Source organism: Maylandia zebra, linkage group LG22 (assembly GCF_041146795.1).
Source record: "Maylandia zebra isolate NMK-2024a linkage group LG22, Mzebra_GT3a, whole genome shotgun sequence".
Lineage (NCBI taxonomy): Eukaryota > Metazoa > Chordata > Actinopteri > Cichliformes > Cichlidae > Maylandia > Maylandia zebra.
This window is the reverse complement of record NC_135187.1, coordinates 25,622,780-25,629,483: the sequence shown is the minus strand read 5'-3', so window position 1 is coordinate 25,629,483 and position 6,704 is coordinate 25,622,780. Positions and strand designations below refer to the sequence as shown.

The 6,704-nt window shown below is 39.2% G+C and overlaps 1 long non-coding RNA gene across 1 annotated transcript; it reads left to right on the top strand.

Annotated features, from left to right (window-relative positions):
* The first annotated feature begins 351 nt into the window (after window positions 1-351).
* On the top strand, window positions 352-6,459 carry LOC143414540 (uncharacterized). The gene is made up of 2 exons (XR_013095171.1): window positions 352-1,025; window positions 4,125-6,459. It is a non-coding gene; the product is annotated as an uncharacterized LOC143414540 (long non-coding RNA).
* The last annotated feature ends 245 nt before the right edge of the window (window positions 6,460-6,704 follow it).

The following is a 6,704-nucleotide window of genomic DNA, read 5'->3' as shown; positions in this document are numbered from 1 at the left end:
TACTAAAAGAAAATGTCTCTGAGCATCAAATAAAATGGGGGGCTACTATTTTCATGTCTCTGCCTTTAACATAGTGCCACACATGCAGCCAGGAGGCAGCCTGGGATCGAACCACCGACCTTCTGATTAGTGGCTGACCTGCTCTGCCACCTGAGCTACAGCCACCCCAGGAGAGAAAGTTCAGTTCACATCCAAACAGCAGCTCTGGGAGGCTATTCTGACATCCTGCAAAGACATTCAAGTAGAAACTTTTCAAAAACTCACAAGTTCCATGGATGCAAGAATTGAAAAACTGCTATCAAATAAGGGGTCCTATGTTAACATGTAACTTGATCTGTTAAGATGTGTCAGAGTATTTTTGCTTTCTAAGATTTTATTATTCATATAATGATCAGCTAAGAGTGTTTATATTTCTGTTCTGTACTCAACCAGCTGCATATTTTAATTGCTGGCTCCCTACTTTATAACGGAAACTGCTTGCCTTCACATTATCAGTCTTTGCCTTCACATTGTCACTGTTTGCCTTCACACTAGCAGGAAACCGCCACCCACGAGTAAGAAACAACCTTGTAGAGAACACGAAGTTTTTTGATAAACCACACCTGTTTTCTTGACAAGATAAGGATGATATTTCCTTTTTCGTATGCTTCATGATGTGTATAAATAAAGCCAGACTGCACCAAGGAGGTGTGTGAGTCTCTCCCTGAGTCTCTCACCCGTGCACGTTTAAAACTGCTCTAAGTGTCTGAGTGATATTTCATTGCATCTGAGTACTTTGATAATAGAATATCTTTAACATTTAATTGGTCCTTCTGAGCCGGAGTGGACATTGATATTTTTTCAATGCTCCAATAGGAGACCTTCGTCAAGTCCTGACGTCGTGAGAAGCCCACGCTGTCGACTCCTCTCCAGGCAGAGGATAAAGTCCAGAGACGTGACGTTCGGGTTCTGGCCAGCGTTCTTATAAGAGGTCCACGACTTCAGGGGTTGATGAAGGAAACCAAAGCAACCACACAATAACTCAGGTGAATATTTAGCACTCACTCACATCTTGCGCAAAACGACTGAGGCAACCTGTGGTCTGTACATTAAATAGTTTCCCGTCAATGTATGACAGATTAATTAAGTAACATTCTCGTCTGAAAAAGGACTGGTAGAGGTTACAGCTCGCCTGAAAAAGGGCTTGGAGCAAGTTTAATGTCAAAATACGACAGGATAGTAACATTCTCGTCTGAAAAAGGACTCGTAGAGGTTACGAAGCAGCTCGCCTGAAAGAGGGCTTGGAGCAATGTAGAAAGACACAGTGTTGCCCAGAATAAAAAACTCATTACGCGTATAATCTGTTGTTTTACTGTTTTGTTGGTGGAGTAAGTTGATTTTACAGCACATTAAGGAGGCTGAACTACTCCACCGAATTGTTTACCGTTGGTTGCTCGAGTTCTGGTGGAACAGGAAAAGGTTGTGTTTCATCACATAAAATTGACACCGCTTTCAAGGCTAGCTTGAAAGTAGAAGGCCGTGTCAATAGCCTCTCCCATTCCTCGTGCCAGAGAAAGCACCACGGGTGTGTATGTGTGTGTGTAAACGTAAATATATCTATGAGCTAATAAAAATAATAAGAAAGAAAAATGGGTAATAAATCAACAAAACTCACTGCTGACGAGCAGTGGCTAGAGAAAAAAATGTCCAGGCGCCGGACAAACTGCAGTGACTGATAAAACCCTTATTAAGTGAAAACTAGAGATCAAAGTAGTTTAAAAAGGTTGGAAACAGACCTCAACGAATAGATATAAATATAAGAAGTACAAAAATAAAATAAATAAAGACAAAATTACATTAGAACTTATTTTTAATGTATTGAAACTAATAATAGGAAGGATAACAACCTGTAAACTTATATTAACAATGAAACATAGTTGGCAAGACGTTCATGCCCAGAATGTATAAAATAAATAAAAGGAAATAATTCACACGAAAACCTTTTAAATAAAATAGAGAGATGCATAAGGTACATTAAGGCTGTGTCATTGGTCAGCCAAGGAAAGTGTGTGAAAAGGTAAATGTCTCCAGCTTGGGAAAAGGTGAAGCTGCAGATCACCCGAAGCCCTTGATGGACACAAAATAAAATATAAAATATATAATAATAAATTGCTTGGTTAGACATGCAACAGAAAGAATGAAAGTGACCGAAGGTTGGATCTGAGATGAGGCAAACAGAAGACCAGTCTAAAAAGTAGGCACAAACCTGTTCAGAGAAGAAGCTAATTTGTACAGATTGGATGAATTCTAAGTTATCTGTTTGCTGAGTAAGATGATCCCAACTATTAAATTGGCTCAGTAGTAGTATAGTAATATACACTTTTATATACACTGATAAAATGTTGTAATATACTGTTGTTATTATATGGAAAGAAAAAGATGATAATAATAAGAAGTAACCTAGTCAGTATGATGTGAGATGGACAATTGTTATGAAGTAGTCTGCATCAAGCTTAAGGTTTGCTCAAACTCAGTATAATGACATAGGAGATGAAGAAAATAAAGGAAATATCTAAACTACTTAGGTGCATAGAGGCACTTGACATGCTTGAAAACCTGGATAAAATATTACTGAGATATAGAGCACATCTATAGTAACAACTAATAAGCCAAACCCTGTAGACAACAGCTAAAGTTACAGGATTGTGAAGCTGAATTAAATATGTGGACACCGCTAAGTTGATGAGCATGTTACACATTTTCTTTTATTTTTTTATTTATTTGTTTTTAGAGCAGAAACTGCATAAAAGCCAACACATGCAGCTGTCTGTGAGCTCAGTTTTCCCTCACATGTCTGCTCTGTTTCAGTAGCAGCATTTTTCTTTTTGGGTCCTGACTCATGTATGTTTTCGGTTTTGTTTGATTATTTTATTTTGTTGATTTGGAAACAAATTTGTGACAATACTTGTTTAAAATATGTAAGATGTGTGAGATGTGTGAATTCTTTGAAAAACTAGAAATTATCTAAAAATGCCTCAAGTGAGAATGTAATGTTCCATCTATAGAGAAGAAAAAAAAAAAAATCTTGCTGGAAGTGATCACCTTGCCAAAACAATTGGCACTGTGCACATGTGGAGCACATCAAAAAGACAATTATATTGTCACAAAAGGAAATAATTTTGCAGAACAAGCAGCAAAACAGGCTGCAAACAATCGGCAGAGCTACTAGAAACCAACTACTGCCTACAAATACCACTTGATGTACTAAAAACCGAACAACAAGCTGCAACAATCACTGAACAAAACAAGTGGCTGAAATGTGGAGTAAACTGAAAGATGACTTAATGGTCTGTGATGGAAAACCTATATTAACAGAGTCATTACACAGGACAGCGGTTGTAGTGACACATGAGGTAAACACCTGTGTCAACAGGAGGGAGATATAGTATAGATAAACAATGCAATACACACTATAAATTTTGAAACTTTAGCGAATAATTTGTAAGAACATGCCTATTCTGTCAAAAAACAAAAAACAAAAAAAAACAACACAACTCACAAGGAAACCCACATGGATTTTATTGAACTTAACGAATGCCAAGCATCAAGATATGCTCTAGTAATTATAGATGTATTCTCAAAATGGCCAGAAATCTATCCAGTAAAAAGAGCAGATGCAATATCAGTGGCAAAGTGTTTATGCAATCACTTCATCCCCACATATGGCATTCCCAGTCTGATAAGGTCAGACAATGGAACACATTTTGTTAATGACATCATCAGCAAAGTCTCTGAAGCTCTAGGATTTAGCATCAAACATCACTGTGCATATCACCCACAAAGCGCAGGATTAGTGGAAAGAACTAACGGCACAATAAAACAGAGATTAAGAAAATGCATGGAAGAAACAGGAAGACCATGGCCTGAATGTCTAGGCCTAGTAAAGATGTGGATGAGAATAACACAAGGTTCTCAGAAACTTACACCTTTTGAAATCATCCACGGGAGAGCGTTTCCATTGCCAATTACCAGTGAACCTATTAATAAATCAATAAGGGAAACTACCCTAGCAGAATGGATGACTAAACTGTTTGAAAATAAAGAGATTGTGTTAAACAACCAACTGCCGAGTGATTTCTCTCCAGTGTCTTGCAGGTTACAACCAGGTGATTGGATCCTGATCAAAGTACTCCAGAGAAAGAATTGGAGTTCACCAAGGTGGGAGGGCCCATACCAAGTCCTACTTACCACACCCACCGCCTGCAAAATAGCAGAAAGACCATCTTGGATCCACCACAGCCACTGTAAAAAAGTGAGTGACAATCCAGACGCTTAGACGCCGGCTCCCCTGGCTTCTAGGTGATCTATTGGTGAAGGGAAGGGCTGATTGGGTATATCCCGCCCTTTTTTACTTCTCGCCAATAGTCTACTCACCAGAAGTCTAGGTGTGCCTGGTCATCATGAAGACACTTGTCCTCCTAGTGGCCAGCATTGCGCTCCTAGTGAGCCTACTAACACTCACCCAGATGAGAGGAAATAAACAACACCACCTGCAAAAAAGATGGACACATGATAATTCGCATCTACGTGACCTGAACCAAGACCATAACCACCCATGGATGAACAACGCGTGGTATAGATATGTGTATGATAGAACACGCACCGACAACAGCACGGAATGCTATGTATGTTCACATATGCCAACAACAGCCGTACACGCAACAATATATGGAAAGGCACCTGAACTTGACGAAGCGATGTGTGTGTTCAACAAAGCAACAACTGGCAATTGCACACGCAGAGATTTGATGGCAACAGGACTGACCCTAAAAGGTCAAAGCACAAAGAAAGAAGACCTAATTCCATGGTGTAGTGACACAGACGTCAAACGTGTCACGAAACCACTTTCACAACGACGTATCCTAATTGAACAGACAACCCCTTGTGCCTACAATCTGACGAACTGGAACTACACCTGCAACGAAAAACATTGGGTAAACGTCAAAGCCAACAACACAAAAAACAAATCATTCGCCATAGTTTTGCCGCCGGACATACAGCACCCAATGTGTTTCAACTTCTCCGATGGAAACAGGAAACTTGGACGAAACCGCAACTGCACACAGACACTTGACCTGACCCAATCCAAAGGAATACACACCTTCAAAAATTGAACTTTCTGGGTCCAGGGAGCCGCTTGGGCCTGCGGGCCTAAAACCTACTTCATGCTCCCACCGAACTCCACCGGTCTGTGTGCACCAGTACTAATTTCAGACCACACCTTCAAGATCACAGCAGAGACACACACGTCAAGAGCAAAACGTGAAGTTGCTGAAGTCACTGAAGTAATGCCACATGACTCAATCTATGGATCAGATGTGCCCAAAAACTTCAAACTATGGACTGATGGTCAGAAAGTCCTCCACTCCTTGTTCCCTTGGGTAGGAGTTGGGAAAAACATGCTGAGGATCGAGACACTTGACTATCGATTTGGACTGTTCCTAAATGCTTCAATGAAAATCAACAAAGCGCAAAATGAAGAAATCGACGCAATACGCATTGTAGTGATGCAACACAGAGTCGCACTAGACATGATTCTAGCTGAAAAAGGAGGTTTGTGTGTATTGTTTGACACTACATGTTGTACATACATCCCAGACAACATACACTCACAAAACATGACCGACGCTTTGAACACCTTGAGAAAGATTAAAGATGCTGAACAACAAGACTATGTCACAAGCACTGATGATTGGTTGACATGGTTACTAGGTGGTTCATGGAAGTCCCTTCTGATTAAAGGACTTGTTGGAATAGCATTTTTGCTTTTACTGTTATGTGTTTTCACAACATGTGTAGTACCCTGTCTGAAGAAAATGGTATCAAACATGGTGACAACTTCTATCAATGCTTATGTGATGATGTCTCAAATGGAAGAAATTTTGAAAGATGATCCATACAGTAATGTTTAGTTTAATTGAACACAGGACTGTTTTATGACGTTCAAACCGAAAATGTTTAGACAAGAGGTTATGAACTGACAAAAATAACAGTACTGTCATGTAAGAAATCTAAACAACAGGAGGGAATGTCAGAGTATTTTTGCTTTCTAAGATTTTATTATTCATATAATGATCAGCTAAGAGTGTTTATATTTCTGTTCTGTACTCAACCAGCTGCATATTTTAATTGCTGGCTCCCTACTTTATAACGGAAACTGCTTGCCTTCACATTATCAGTCTTTGCCTTCACATTGTCACTGTTTGCCTTCACACTAGCAGGAAACCGCCACCCACGAGTAAGAAACAACCTTGTAGAGAACACGAAGTTTTTTGATAAACCACACCTGTTTTCTTGACAAGATAAGGATGATATTTCCTTTTTCGTATGCTTCATGATGTGTATAAATAAAGCCAGACTGCACCAAGGAGGTGTGTGAGTCTCTCCCTGAGTCTCTCACCCGTGCACGTTTAAAACTGCTCTAAGTGTCTGAGTGATATTTCATTGCATCTGAGTACTTTGATAATAGAATATCTTTAACAAGATGTTTTTGATTGAAACAGCTTTTGATATTTAGTAAAATTGATCTAGTAATGCTGCAAATTCAACAAATGACCATTTTCAATTCTCTACAACCTATAAAATGTTTTGAAACTCTGTGTGATTGATAATTTGGAACAGTGCATTTTAAGGTTTTTATTTTTGAAAAACATACTCTTTTCATT